The 15,567-nt window shown below is 37.5% G+C and overlaps 1 protein-coding gene across 1 annotated transcript in view; it reads left to right on the top strand.

Moving 5' to 3' along the window:
* Positions 1–15,567, top strand: part of GRIK2 (glutamate ionotropic receptor kainate type subunit 2) — a 369,619-nt gene that overhangs the window by 6,321 nt on the left and 347,731 nt on the right. The window lies entirely within an intron of this gene.

The following is a 15,567-nucleotide window of genomic DNA, read 5'->3' as shown; positions in this document are numbered from 1 at the left end:
CAGCATTTCTATGCTAGAAAAGTTCCATGATTTCCCCTCTCTCCCGGTGGGGGGGGGGGGGGGGAAGTAGATCAGAATGAAATTTCAAGGAGAGTAGAAGAGTAGAGCGGGTTTACAATTTAAAGACTATCCCAGCTGGACCGTGGCACTAACCATAAGAGCTCTGCCTGTGCATGCGCGCGTGTGTACGTGTGTATAAGCAAGCAAGCGAGGGAGAAATTCCAACCGCTGCATCCCCTACAGAAGTTTTGCAGTGAGGAAGGACAGGACGGAAAGTTACCCGGAGGTCTGAGGGGGGCTGTGCGGCCAGGGAAAGCCATCCGGCGCTAGTCCGGGGTGAGCCACGACAGGAGCCCCGCATCAGCGTCCTTCTAGTCGCCCGGGCACCGCAGGCGAGCCACGGCCGGGAGGGTGGCGGAGGGGACAGGCCGAAACTTGCTTCCCTAGACAAGCGGCATCCTGTGTGACTGCCCGACAGCATGGCTGGACGGATTAAGTGAGGCTCTCCCTCAGTCGCGCTGTTCATGATAAACTGTTGTAGCCGCTACATTCATTTCTGTGGGACACTGAAAGCTCTTGCCTTTGCCTGCGAGTAGTGACTTGGTTTGTGTCTATTTTAGATAGATCTCATTTAAATCAGCGCCCCCGCACACACTTTTATACGGAGGGGAAGGTGAGTAATGATTAAAAAGTAACTAGGTTGTTATCCATCCCGTGTACTGAATTCCTAGCAGTACTTTTTTTTCTGCTTCCATCTGGTCTAAAGGTGGTGCTTAAGTTACGTTGCTCTTAGCAACCGTCTTCAGGAATGCTTGTTCCTTTAGACATGGCTAAACGGGTCCATATATCATTGTGGGGTCTATTTTGCAATCAGTCCGATACATAATTATGACCGTGAATAGAGTGCTAAGACTGCCTGCAGTCTGGCACTGTCCGGCCGTCTGTCCTTCCACGAACCGGGATTCCTAACGGGCCCCGAGGGTTAGTCTCTAGGAGTCTGAGTTACATTCAGGGGTAACTGCATAAACAGACATCTTCTCGGCCACAGCACTAGCAAGCCTGTGTGTGTGAACTTTCCTTCTTTAGCATGGCATTTCCTCTGAATTTCCAGTCCAGTGTACCTGTAGAGACAACCCTGGAGAGGAGAGGTTTGGCAGTGGCTAGAATAATAAATAATTCCGAGGCTGAAAGGTAATACAGCGGGACTCTGGCATCCAGTGACATCGTGGTGCATGTACCAGGTTAACTACTCTGGTCACAGTTGGCCAACGAGTTGTCCTCACTCCAGCGTTTGTAGCAGCGGAGTAGGAATTCCGCATCATGCTTTTTTTTGTCTTTCAAAAGAATTGTCTCCAACCCATCACTGAGCCTTAGAAGTAGAAAGGGAACAGTTGGTTAGTCTATTTTATTATGGAGAATGTTAAATGTGAGAGAGCACAAAGAAGATTTTTGCCCTGGTCATCCAGGCCTGTTGCACATCTATGTTTTAAGGAGTCTGGATTTAGCCTAGTCCAGATGTGGAGTGACTCTGTGACCACGAGAGAACTCCCGTTCCTTCCCCAAAGGCTGACATCTCTGTCACTGTGTAGGGCATGGCGGGGAGGACGGAAGGAATAGGGAGTGAGCTGTGAAAAAGCTTTCGTTATTTCTGAGGGGGAATGCCCCGCCTCCCCCTCCGGATTCCCGTGCTATCTGTCCCTTTGGGATGTCCTTGCGACCAGGAGGACGGGATGCCGTGGAGTCGTTCCCGAGAAGAAGCGAGAGCTGAGGAGATTCCCTCCAGAAGGCAGCCTGCCAGCCCCCGCTCTTCTTCCTCAGCCAGCAGCACTATGGCAACAGGGGAGAGCTTGAAGCCTGCCAGAACTGCAGCCCCCTCATTCCTTCTGTGCAAATTAGCCACCATGGATTCGCATTGTCCTTCCCACGGCTCCTCTTATGTTGGGACTAGCCGGCATGTCCTTTCTCTCCCTCTTTCTCGCTCTCAAACTACCTTTTAGCAACCACACAGGGAAGTCGAACGGCCTGGGCTATCTGTCAAATGCGGGAGGTTATTTCTGCCTGCGTCTTAAGGAGGAAATACGGGGAGAGGCTTGTACGATGGCATTGTTCCCTCCCCAGCGACACTTGCTCAGACACCTGGGCACCCGCCTGCTGCTGCTACTGGAGTTAGGCAACGTGGTATTCGGGCATCACACCTGCCGCCCTTCCTAAATGACACTTTGCTTCATGGGGCATGGGACCAAGCTCCCTCCCTTCTGTTTCTGAACAGTTTCCCATTATCAAGCCCAGGAAACGCTGGAGGTTAGGCTTGTGCATACGGTATTCGAGAGTGGCAAATGGGAACAGTCTTAAACCATTGCTGTGGATAAAAGGACAGGTCCCATCTTGATGAGGGAGAAAACAGCAGCCTAGTATTTGTCTCTCCGCGGTGCTAAGTGTGATTGAAACCTTTTCCTTATCACTTGGCACCGAACAAAAGTCAAAATACCTGACCACTGGCAGATCAGTTACTTTATCGGGGATCATGTTTCGTAGCTTTCTGATTCACTGCTCCTGTGTAAGCACAGACCCAGGGCAGCTGCTTCCAAGAAATGGTAGGGAACTCGACGGATCCAGAGCCCAGCCGAGCCACCCCTCTGCCCACTGCCACTGGGCAGGTCAGCCTGCCCTGACCGGACTCAGCCTCTAGCCCCCCACCCCCCTTTTCCTAGGTCACCTCGATCTACCTTTAGCTCCTGAAAGCATCCCAACACCTTGTCCACGAAATTCTGAATTAACAAGCCATTAAGAGCTATCAGTCGTCAGTAATTGCTCACCTCTCTTTTCAGAAACCCACTCCTTGTCTTGCCCAAGGCAGTAAAATCCCGGGCTATTTAAACCCCCTCTTTTCCCACCTACTACTACGTGTCAGCTCTTTGAAGTCTGGAGTGCTCTAAAATGCCCTCATTTATTTAAACTGCCTGTTTCCGACCTCGTCTCTAGTCCTGTGATCAATTCGTCTCCTACAGTAAAGGTGTGAAGGGGGACCTGTGACTGGAAGGTGAAAGCCGTTTCCCCGTTGCATTTTCTCTCGGGTAACTCATTATTCGTGAGTGTGCTGAAAGACTAAAGACCTCCATTGCAGGGGGCTCAATAGCCTGATAAGTGATAACCCACTTTGTGTGATGTTTTATTTTCTTCAACACATTCAAGAAGGGTAAAGACAAGTAGGGGCCTATACCTGTAGTTTTGACTTTTTGTTGCTTTGGAATTGCCTGACTTCAAGCAGATGAGAAAGGGAGCTGAATGCTTTGTGTTACAATAAACCGTAAAGGAAGGGTGTATGTGTGCGCATGTGCATGTGGCTTCTTGCAACTTAAAAGCAAAAGAAATTCAAGACAGAATGGAAAAAACTTTTCAAGGAACAAAGGGAGAGTTTTGAACTCTTACCAGAAACATTTCCTACTATTGATTACTTTTTTAATTTTTTTTTCTAAAATAAAACCCTACACCAAAGCCTCACAAAGCCTAGCACTTTCCTGATGCCCTACATAAAACAAATAGCAAATCAAACCTTACATAATCATGTACTGTTTGGGACCTCGGAAAAAAATCCCTAATTTCTTAACTCCATTGTGGGAACCCCAAGAGGGGAATTGCTAGATGTCTGAGTCTTCCTCTGTGAAGATTTAGCACGGGTCTAATCTGACATACTTAGTTGAGCTTCTTTGTCTCAAACAGATTGAGTTTATCTCCATGTAATTGTTTTTACGAGTTCGAGTGTGGCAAAATCACAGAAGAGGCTGGCTTATTGCATCCACTGCTTGTGCAGTTGCCAGTGGGTGTCAAACCACACATTTCTGGGATTCTGGAGACCATTTTCAAAATGTAGCATTTAAAATCAGGGAAGTCACGGCACAGCAGTGGGAGCTAGTTCTGTGCAGAAGTGCATGAGACAAGAGTTCAAGTGAAAAATACCTGTTGGGTAATCTTAAAGGACTTGCAATAACTGTCCTGGATATGTATTCTCTTTCCTTTGGATTTTGCATTGACATCCTTTTAGTGGAAGGAGGTAAGCTTTATGTCTGTATTTGAGAGAAATGAGAAAATTTACGTATCTGATTTAAGTGGGGAAGGCAGTCTGCCTTCAACTCGAGAGTGCAAAGAAAATCTGCAAGCCAAACACTTGAGGCAGCCCTCGGGGGTCCGTGTCTTGGCAAGTCCAGCATTCAGAGCCAATGAAAAATTTACTACCAAGGACAAGAAGCTTTCGATATCTATTAACATCCTCACAGAGAGGAGTTCAAATCAGTCTTATAAACAACAACAGAAATCTTTCAAAGAAGAGTAAGGTTAAGAGCCTCGGGAAAGCAGCAAGGAGGTGAGAAGCATTGTTATTGACTGGTCTAGATTAAACAGCACAGAGGAAGATTTCAATTTGATAACGTCACAACCCTTCCTGTTTTTCTTTGCTGCTTCTGCTGACAATTTTGTAAGGTAATTAAATTGGCTGATTGAAGTCACAGTGGTCATGGGGCGATAAAGACCGTTTGGATTTAATGGAATTTAGAAACAACGGTGCGCTGCACACAACTCTTACAGAACGAGAATTTTAATGACTCATTCAGGGTGCTGACTGCATAGAACGTCCTGGATGAGTTTAATTGAAAGGGCAAAGCAGATTAGCTGTATACAGTCTTTATTGCACTAGATAGGGGAATTAGAATTATCCTTTTAAAAGACTCATTATTACATTATCAAGATTTAATGTAGGTTAAGAAAGCTTTCATCCGTGTGGGCTTTCTGGAATATCCCCAGATCCTTTCACCCAGCGTTTGGAACACCAATAGCCTTATAAAATGATTTTCACACAATTGTCTGATAGCTTGGATGCTGGGAGTATAACATACTTCTTACTGACTGCTACTTGTCTTTTGAAAAAATGCAAAGTTCAAGTAACACCTCCAATTTAAATGTGGTTGCTGAATGAAATGGTTTCTGCCACCAGAGATAAGAAACTAGAGAAAAAGAGATTTTTTCTAAACTCAAATATTAGAGAGTTGTTCCATTTATTTATGTATTTATTTTATACTAGAGAAAATCCCCTAGATTTAAAAAAAAGCAAACCAAACGTTTTGTAGTCATTGTAAATAAAGCAGGTCTTTGTCCCCTACTTAAAATATTTACCTTGCCTGTTTCTGAGTTTTAACCTTCATCCTCTTTAATCTCTTTCAGAGGAACAATTATTAGAAGGTCTGTCAATAATGCAAAATAGAAATTAGAAGGTGTCTTATTTCCATAGTCCTCAATCTGCAAGGCAAATTAATTTTTCCCGAATAAACTTTTTATAATGTGATGCTGTAATGTATGTTGGAAGATTAGATTAAACAATATGATAACATAATGACATAATGTCATTATGCTGTCACATCTTAATTGGAATATGGAGAATCAAAGATCACTGTCATATTAATACTTTTAATTTTGTGTGTGTCCTGTGCCATCCATGTTGTGTTCTTCCCTCTCTTCCACGCCCCCTCCTCCCCACGAAGTCTTTTGATTCCTTTGTTATATAGTAATAATTGTCTTAGGTACCTTCAGTTTAAATAGCCAAAGCTTTCAGTAATGCAAAGAGCAGAGAACAAACATGTGATGATTGCTATTCCAATACTGGAGTTCAGCCAGCTTTGGATAAAGTAGATGGTACAGTAATGTTGTGTAAAATACTAATCAAACTCAAAAATATATTCTAAACTTCTTTAAAAAGCAACTATTCTGAATTAAAACACACCATTTTTTTTCCTTTGGGCAAAAATCAGAAGTAAACCATGTGTGCAGTGCTCGTGACTGCTCTTTTGTATATTACCTGCAAAGATACTCTTGCATCAAGATTTGCAAGTGACTTGGATTAACCGTGATTCAGATTTCCTTGAACGTTATTCTTGTAATCCAAAACCCTATTGAAATGCATCTAAGAATGTGTTTGGTAGGCTGCTTTGAAATGAAATACACATTGTTAGATAATATATTTTTTTGAAGTGTTTCCATTTCTAGGTGTTTCTGCCTGGGATTTAGAAAAACAGGTTCCCTGCTAGTATTGTGAGTGGAGTCTAGGGTAGGGGTAGTTAAAAGCATAGCTACACTGTAGTGCTTAGATTATAAAGTTTGTTCTTGCTTCACAATAAGCATTTTTATTATCAATGCATTGGAAGGTAAATTTGTTTGTGGGTCTTAGAGAATTTCGACTTTAGAGAAATACACTAATCTGGAAGTCCTCATTTCTGTCTTAAAATTAAACTTCTAGTCTAAGCCATGCCTTATGGCTCCTCTGCAGTATTTACAGAGTGAAAGAGGCAGAAGGATTAGACAAATTTGACTTAGGCTGGATAATTCTTACGTGGCTAAAGTGAGACTAGATGAACCATGCCTCTCATGGATCAGCAATATGGAGAAAGTCAAAGTGGCTTGAGTAGGGCTTTTTGTTTTCTCCTCAGGTTTTAGTGTTTATTACCATACACTGAACTCATTTTCTCAGGTGGAAATTTAAAAGGGAAAGATTAATATATTAATGGCTCAACAGTTTCTTCTTGACATGAAAAAACAAAAAATGCTGAAACAGAGACTGCTCACCCATTCTGCTAAAAACTTGCCAGCAAATGAGTGGTGCTTGTTTTCACAATATGTAATCATAATTAGTCCTGTAAATAAGGACTTGTCTGTGAACATATATTTAACTGATTACTTACTCTACAGAAGTTTATTGAGTAAAGATTATCAAGCTTGCTTCAATAGGTGCAGATCTACTTCACTTTGGAAGAGCATTCCATCTTCACATTTAGCTCTTTCTGTGTCTCCAGGAAAATATTTCAAATTAAGAGTCACATTTCTCCAAATGTAAAAATAACTATTACTCTAAAATAGTTTTTGTCATTAGGTAACTGATACTTAATTTAAAAACCACTTTTCATTGCATATAAACAATTAGAAGGTAATAATCTGGGTAAATTTATTAAGAATTAGTTTATAACTGAACTTGCCATCCATTTGGGCTTTTGTCTTTCTCTAGGAGCTAAAGATATACCAACTATTTCGATCAGTTCAAGAGCTAAACATACATCAGTTATATCAATCAACTCACATTTATGATGTTATTTAAAAGTTGCACAATTAGGACATGATTTACCAAAGAGTCTGTAATTAAAATAATTACACTAGTAAGCCTGAAACATTTACAAGAAAATCTGAGTCTCGTAGGTCATAATGGTAAAATTTGACTTTCAGTATTTTTAAGCATGCAAGTAAATATTTTCAGTCCTGCCTCAACATTCCACAATACAAAACTTTGAAGAAACTAGTTATTTTACTTGGAAACCAATTAATTCTTCTATTCCTACCCCTATTTTCAGTCAGTGCTCAATCATCAGTCAATACCAACTACCTAGATTGTCAGAGATGTACAGTCCTTGATGGTTTAGTTTGTTTTTATTTTTATACCATAAATTATATGATACCTTGTAAAGTTTTATATATATACATATACATATACTTATCTTATATGTAGCTATTCAGAAGTACAATCAGGAAAAGGTTTTTCATAGAGAGGGTGGTTGGGCATTGGAACAGGATCCTCAGGGAAGTGGTCACAGCATCAAACCTGACAGAGTTCAAGAAGCATTTGGACAATGCTCTCAGACACACGATGTGACTCTTGAGGTGTCCTGTGCAGGGCCAGGAGTTGGGTTTGATGATCCTAGTAGGTTCCTTCCAACTCAGCATAGTCTATGATTTTATAATTTATGGATCAAATACTGAAATAAGATAACTTGCAGTATACTTTAGGTCTGATTCTTCTCTACCTTTCTGTAGCTGTAAGTTGCAGGATGCTGCATAGAAAAAGACTGGTTTAGATCTCTCTAATGCTAAAACTAAGTAATTATGTTAAAGTCCACAGAAATGTGTCTGTTTATCCTAGCTATTTTAATTGTCTGTATGAATTGGTGAATGATTAGGTCCATAACGATGCTGAAAACAGTGCTCTTCTAGTCAAACGATCTGTGCTGGTTAACATTAACTAAGGAGCTCATTCCAGAACCTGTCTTTCCTTGACACTTTTTTTCCCAATTGTCTTTTAAATCACACCACAGTTTTTTTATGCCTAACTTTGTCATTCACTTATTGACCTTAATAATATTTATCCATCTATCCATAAACAAATTCAACATGAAAGAAAATAATTTTGACTGATGGTTGTTTTTATCAAGTTGAAAAGGGTATACTCACTGGTTAATGCCGTTCAGTATTAGCAGTACAACTTGTTCCACTGATCAAACACTGCAGTTACAACACAATTAGAAACATTGTACTATGTAGAAGTACATGTAAATAACAGTAATGAACATGAAGATTACATATTCTGTAAGAAAAAAGAATTTTTTAAAGCAATAACTTCATTGTTAATTTGCAACATTTATCCTACAATGAAGGAAATCTTTAAAAGAAATTCCATTTACTTATTCATTAAGGAATTGGGTAAAAAGTTACATTAGGAAAATTAATAACACATGGAGTACTCTAAATCAGGGGAATTAATTTTCTTTTAAAATGATTCAACAGTGATTTTTGGTTTTTTATACAATAATGAAAATGTATATTCACATTTTATGCATTTTAATAACTGAAAATTAAAAAAAATCATACAAACCTTTAATAAATTATTAGCATGCATTTGTATATTATACTTACATTCATTATTCTTGCTTCATATCCTGTCACCAGTGACTGCTCATAGCCATTTTGAGGGCAAGTCTGGAATTCTTTCTTTTAAAACAATATGTCAAGTACTTGAGGGAGTGTGTCTGGCTAATGTTGAAAAACTGTGCTTTTGAATCAGTCCCTTTTCAAAGCTAACAGTTTTTTGGTGTTTTCCTTCATACCTTGGGGTGCTGATCTATTTTAGACAATGAACTACTTGGACATGCTCCCAGATATCCCTGACTACGCTATTCTCTTTGGTGTTTTGAAAGAAAAAAAAAGAAGTTGATTGGCAGGATGTAAGTGGTTTGAGAAAAATAATGCAGATAAATTCAAGGTCATCAGTGTTGAAAAAATAAGAGAAAGGAACTGAAAGGCATCAATGAAATAAACACTGTTTACATACAAAGACCATTTACGACTGTGCGACTAGTAAGATTTTTGTTTCTGTCCAGTTAATATCAAAAGTAAAGATAACATTTGACAAAATGATCCAATAATACCAAAAGAAAACATAGCTTTATTTTTTTAAGCTAAGAATTTGCTTAGTTAAATCCCTTTGCTTGTTACTGAATATTGAGTATGATGTTTACATAAAGAGCAGAAACATAGTTAAATAATCTGTTCATGCCTAGATTTGATCTTAGCCCTGGAGAAAACATGCAAGGGGTCAGTTCAGGAGAATTGGTAAGCCCTGTGCATGCCTCATCTGTAAGTAACTGAGGAAAGAAAATGGAACTATGTCAAAGATACATGTGACTTCCTTTCAGTAGTGCTATATGTATTTGTTAGAATGTCCTTGAGAAGGAAAGACTATAAAGTATGAGTGTTATTAAGGCTTATCTCTTCAGATCTCAGCAGACTCTATCATTCTCGACATTCAATATGCCTGAAGAAACTTACTGTGTGACTGTGATATGGCTAAGAAAAATGTGTTCAAAAATGCATTAAATCAGATTTCCTAATGTCTTTTCAAACCTGCCTAAAAAATGAAAAATCACATTTAAAGACCAAATCAACATTAGCCAGTCATAACATCTTCAGTGTTGCCCATAGGTGACCTTTTGTGTCTAGACATTGGAGATTTCAAATTGAGCTGTACCTTTGCATTATTCTATGATCGTCAATGTTCATTAAGCACTACATTTGTGGGAATTTAAGGTAAGACTATACCATGTTCTTATATAAAGAGTGTTGGTTGCTTTCCACAGCACTTTTTGCTTTTTTCATTCATGGAAAGATACTTGAGTTGAATAAACCTGGTTTATTTATCTGTCGTGTGGGTGCAGGAGCTCTGTTCACTTTGATTTCCTCTCCTGACTGTAATCTTATAGTTTGTAAAAAATTTGCAACATGTGTTTTTGGAAGCTTTCCCCTCCGCCCCTAGCCCACCCCTGTTCCTTCAATTTTCCACAGATCACTGGTGTCCTACTAATGAGAACCCGTCTGATGGTTATAGGGATAGAAAACTAAAAGCTCTCTGTCACCTACTTCACTCTGTTTATATACTCAAAAAAGTAAACTGCAATATTTTCACTAATCCATATTAACAATAAATTGTTGGACTTTTGATGATAAGTCCCTTTTACTTATTTTTTTGACAATCATTTGAGTTGTCAAAGGTGTTCTTTTTGACTTGAACAAAGGAATAGTCAGCAACAGTTTCACAAGTAAGCCCTGTGTGAACGTGTACATATACACATATTTTTATGCTGTGGTGACCCAAATGCAGAAAAAAAAAGTGAGAGTGTGTCTCCTTTGCTGGAGTTGTTGTTAACGTAAACCAGGAGAAATGCCTGAGGGTGCATCAGGGGTCTTTGATGGAAGGACTCTTAAGGATCATCCATCTGCTTCCTGACAAGTAGTGCGAGCCTGGGATAGCAAAGAGCTGTGAAGGTGGTAGAATCTGTTCTCATAGGGTGTGATCTTCATGAATATTTTCAAAGTGGTCCCGAAAACAAACAAAAAAAAATTCAAGCAAGAAGCCATGAAATTTAACAAAAACCCACACAAAGTCAAGCATATTTATGACAGAAAAAGAAAAAGGAACACTTTATAATTTTATGCTCTAGGAAAGATAAACTAAATTCTGTGAATGAAGCTATGGATATATATGTGCTCCTATGCATACAACACCCCCTTCCAACTACTAAAAATGTAGAAATGGTGTTTGTTAAAACATCAACTCAATTTGCCATGGAACAATATTCTTGGTGAAAGGGAAATCTGTCGCAATGCTTCTGAAATCTTCATTTAGAGATGATTTTCCTCTGTGAGACCCATAGCAACTTCCTTTCACTACTCTTTTAAGAGGAGGTAATTGTGCCAATTTACTGGTTTCAACTAGGAGTACTGTAAATCAGTAGAGCATAGTAAAGTTCATTTCTGCTACAGTTTAATGTATTCCTAGGCAGGTAGAATAAAACTATAGCAGTGCAACAAACCTCTAGGTAGGTTTTCTGGGTTTCCATTTTAAGGAGTCACGGTATGCTGAGGATCAGCATTTAGGTCTTTGCTGTTAAATTAGGGGAACTCCTGAGGAGGCAAAAGAGTCTTTATTACTTCCATATTTGACCTCCTTATTTCATCAGACACCTCTTCCACAAATGCTTACCCACATGGATAACTTCACAAATACAGTTAATAGGTGGAAAGCCACAGGAGATTTTATTTCCATGAATCATCCCATTGAACCATAATTTTAAAAACCAAGAAGCTGAAGGAAGTATGAACATATTAGCTTGTTTTAGAGTTCATATAGGTCTGACACTGAAGTAATCAATGGAAGCTCATTTTGTTTATTTTGTCAGAAAACAAACACACTGATAACCACAAAATATTGGCTTTGGTGTCACCCTAAAGATAGTTGAACTGTTATGCTAAGCAAATTGAAAGGAAAAATATAAAAGGGTTAGTCTAGGTTTTAATGAAATTTCAAAAATATTTTCTACCAGGGCGGGCAAAGGACATGAGTATACTGAGATTTTCAGATGCTTTCTGAGTTCTGAAATGCCCTATGCTAAGTACAGTTTTAAATTATTTTATATAATATATTATATATATATATATATATAAAATATATATTGGTCACTACACTCACCAATATTCCCATTGATATCTTTCTGCAAAAAGACAAATGAGCTACATTTCCACGACCTTACTTCAGAACTACATTTCTACAACTTTTCCTGCTGCAGGGCTGAATGTCTTTGGCTGAATATTGCTTTACCAAGTATTTATTTTACCGTGTTCCACTACTATTTCATATTCTTCCTTGTTATATGACATTTGCTATTGTTATTTCAACATTTATGCAGAATAAAGAGTTGATTTAAAAAATTAAAGTCATCACTGGAGATCCCCAGGTAAAATACTAAACTGAGTCACTTATCTGCAGTTCGTGTCAGCAGTGAAGTGTATGCCTGTGGATATGAAGAGATGTGGATGATGGTGTTTCTAGCTACACAAGCTTATATACAATTTGGCAGTTTCTTATATTACTTCTCTCAAATTAGGAATGTGTTTAACTTGGGTAAAAATGGGCAAAAGTCTGTAGGAAACTTGGAAGTAAGTGTACTTCAGCTTTTTTTTTTTTTTTAAACAAATCAAACAAATAATTAAAAACGGTCAACAAACCCCAAAACTAAAACACATCTCAAAACAAACCCAAACTTTCTTTACTTCTGGAAATTGATACTACTGATTTAGAGACTCATTTAGAAAAAGTAAAATTTTAAGAGTGCAGAAATTACAGAGCATAGTTTCATGCTGTAATCAAACACTGTTGCTGAGAAAAGTAAAATTGTCACAAAAAAAAGAACCATTGACCATTGTTAAATAAGTAGATAATTTTGATCATTACCTCTATGGGAGATAATTTATTATTCAAAATAATCCCACAACTGCCCAGGGGTTGTTTAGAGCTCAAGGCCCAGAAAGATAATCAGCTCACTGAGTGAGCTGAGTCTACAGAAAAAAGTAATATTATTTCTTTTTTCAGGATTGTAATGGCAAAAGTGATAAAGATGTTGGTGTTTTACTAAGGACACTGTTTATGTACTTTAAGCATTACATGTACAAAGAACTTGGAATTTTCATCCATGTGCCAAGATTCTCCATGTACCAGTTTTTTAGAAATATTTCCTTTGGACAAAAGAAAGAAGAACTATAAGTACAGCCATGTGTAAAACTGATGACACAATTATGAGATGATTCATTACAAATAAATCTCAAACAGCCTTGCTCAAAGATTTTGTGTTATCGATTTGATTTATCTGTTCTTGAAATAGATCTTCCACAATCTTCCTTGTTTGACTGGATACAACTCCACTAAACAGCTAAATGTTGCTAATGATAAGACAATCGCAAAAGAGAGAAACTTCAATTATGTTAAAACAAAATATTACTTTTAAAGACCACACATTTAAACAAGTACCCTACCTGAACGACAGCCAGTGGTTCTTGGGAATCTACCAATCATCATGGGCAGTTATTTTTTAGGAAGTTGATAACTGCTGAAAATTTATCAAAGACATAAATTAAATCAATAAAGTTATCTTAAAAAAAGAATGCTGGTCAGTCATATTCTGCAATTGGATTTTGTGTTACTTTTTACAAATGCATCTGTTGAATTACGACTGGAAAGATTGTGTCTCAGAACTGGTGTGTCACTTTTGTGTTACTTTTCAGAACATTCTGATGTCTATCTTAATCCTGCTTAATAATGATAATAGTAACAACAACAACGACAACAACAACAATAATAGTAATAATAATAAAAATAAATTCAATTTCTAACATTTTTCTGCTATAAAATTCCTGCACGTACTTTGCAAAGCATTATAATCGCATTGTAACATAGTCATCATAGATCATAGGATTCCATATGAAGTGATAGATAAGAAAAAAGCCCACACAGAAAATCAAACATTTTTTAAGTCCTGTTTTTATTTACAAAAATAGTAGATAAATATTGTATTATGTTCCTCCCAAATTAGTGTACACATATTGGTAATTGCAAGACATCCTTTTAGATCTGATCAAATGACAAATAAGTATTTGCCTGTGTATAAAACCAGATTTTATAAATTAAAATAACCATAGTTATTAGTGTAATAACCATAGTTTTCATTTAATGATCTTATAATTTGGATTTAAAAACTTTTGGTTTTTAAATTTGAGTAAGCTTGGAATCTGTGGTTGGATTTTTTGTAGGTTTTCTTTAGGGGTTTTTGGTTGTTGTTTGTGTGTTTGGGGTTTTTTTGTGTTTGGTTTGATTTTTTTTTTGAACCATAATAACATAATAATATTTCCTTTATTAAATGAAATTCTTCAAGCTTGGTTTTGAGTCAACATTTTGAGGAATCTGTCAATATGAATGAGGTGTCTATTTTCTGATAAACTTAAATATTGCTGCATTTTTTCTCCCCTAATCTGGTTACAATAACTTTTTTCAGTGTTTGCACAAATAATCTTGAATTCTTACACTTGAATATGTTTTCCACACCTGCTATTTGTGCTTGGGCATGCACTTGAAGATGCAGTCACTCTGCTGCATAGACCATTTCACTGTTTTTCTGAGAAGACAAAACTCCTGAAACTTATTGTTTAACATTAATCCTTCCTCATTTTTTTCAGTGATGTGGTATTTGGATGAGGAAATCAGTACGTATGATAGTAGTTGATTTTACTGCTGCTTTGTTATCAAAGCTTGTCTTCACTCAGGCTTGACATATTGAATCTCTGACTGCTGGGAAATCGGTTTTCCCTTGCATTTTAACGTTGTGTTGTTGAAACAACCTCAAAGTCAGGCAGTCTTCTTGCAGGGCATTTTATATCTGGAAAAAAAGCAGTAAACAGAAAAGGTTGTCTATTAAGGAATCTAAGCGTTGAAGGACTAATTGTCAGGAATCAGGAAATGTTAATGATGAGTTTAAATATAGATTTGCTGGGTAATACGAAATTTCTGTACTAAATCCTGTTTATACTTTTTTATTTCTGCAATAATTTTGAGTATTTAAATTTTTAAAGGAAAAAACCAGCCAGTACTTTGTATTTCAGATTATTTTGTAACTAATCAAATGACAAGTATATTAAACATTTGTATACATTGCACATATTTTTATATCTATCTATCTATACACATATCTATCTATCTATATAATATTTTATAAACTTTTACATACAGAGATTAAAATCATCAACTAAAGTGACTTTTATATGCAGAATATACTTGTGCAATAACCTTGATCCACAAGTTGACCCAGAACACCTAATTATCTTATATAGGGACTTCAAATTACTCTCCTCTCATACAGTAAAATTCTCTTCCTGAATCCTGAATTTGGACTAGAGTTTCCCTACTTAAATCAAGACTCACAAAAGACCACACCGTAGGCCAGTTATTATTTTATACAGTTCTAGAGATGTCAATAAGTGTTTTGCATCTTATCAAGCACCAGGAAAGACTGCATACTGTGACCTGATTTTTAAGACTGTTGAGCACTTGTTATTCCTATTCATAGGGATCCATGGGAAGTGGCAGCACTTTACAGTGACTCTTAAGTAGGTATGTGGGACTTTGCAACAGAAAATTTAAATCTGAAGGTTTTACATTGCTTAAATATATTGTAATTAATTTTTCTGCTTCCTGCTAAAGTGATCAGATCTGCTCACTTATAAGCTTGTCTGGCCTCGGTAATGGCTGGATAATATCAGAATGTTTCAAAAACTGTTTTTACTGTTAAATCTCTTTCCCAGGTGGCCTGGTGTATGGGAAAAAAGGAAAAAGTAGCATACACGATTAAAATTGGTTATGCAATTTATTAGGGCGATTAG

The sequence above is a fragment of the Manacus vitellinus genome, unplaced genomic scaffold (assembly GCF_001715985.3).
Source record: "Manacus vitellinus isolate BGI_N305 unplaced genomic scaffold, ASM171598v3 scaffold_4_pilon, whole genome shotgun sequence".
NCBI lineage: Eukaryota > Metazoa > Chordata > Aves > Passeriformes > Pipridae > Manacus > Manacus vitellinus.
The sequence above is the reverse complement of the archived record's forward strand: the minus strand, read 5'-3'. Positions and strand labels throughout refer to the sequence as shown.